Source organism: Penaeus monodon, chromosome 20 (genome assembly GCF_015228065.2).
Source record: "Penaeus monodon isolate SGIC_2016 chromosome 20, NSTDA_Pmon_1, whole genome shotgun sequence".
Classification (NCBI taxonomy): domain Eukaryota; kingdom Metazoa; phylum Arthropoda; class Malacostraca; order Decapoda; family Penaeidae; genus Penaeus; species Penaeus monodon.
In genome coordinates this window covers 30250642-30251072 of record NC_051405.1, presented here as the reverse complement: position 1 = coordinate 30251072, position 431 = coordinate 30250642, and positions in this window count along the sequence as shown.

The window sequence follows — 431 nt, the reverse complement described above, 5'->3', positions numbered from 1 at the left end:
CCGCAGCTTTCTATTCATCATTCGATGCGAACACCCACTGATTCACATTTCCATGCATGATATTCTAACACGAGAACCAACACATACATTTTCAGCGGGAGGAAGAAAACCACGGAGCTTAACTCATTTTGCTTATTTTCGAGTTTTGTTTTTTTTGGCGGGGGGAGGGGGAGGGGGGTCCGTAGACAACAATACATATTTTTCTAAAACCTGAGTACTCAGTTATTGGTTGATTGTTGCAACGGAATAGCATGAATATTTAAACAGCAAAGATTATTAAGCAAATTGGCCATTGGTGGTTTGGTTAAAGGTTCATTCACAGTGGAAGTAATTGGTCTGTAATAGAGGGAAATGCCCTTTGCAAGAGAAAAAGGTCAAGGAGAAGAGTTATTATTTGATTGTGAAGAGAACTTTATTCTGTGTTGTTGGTA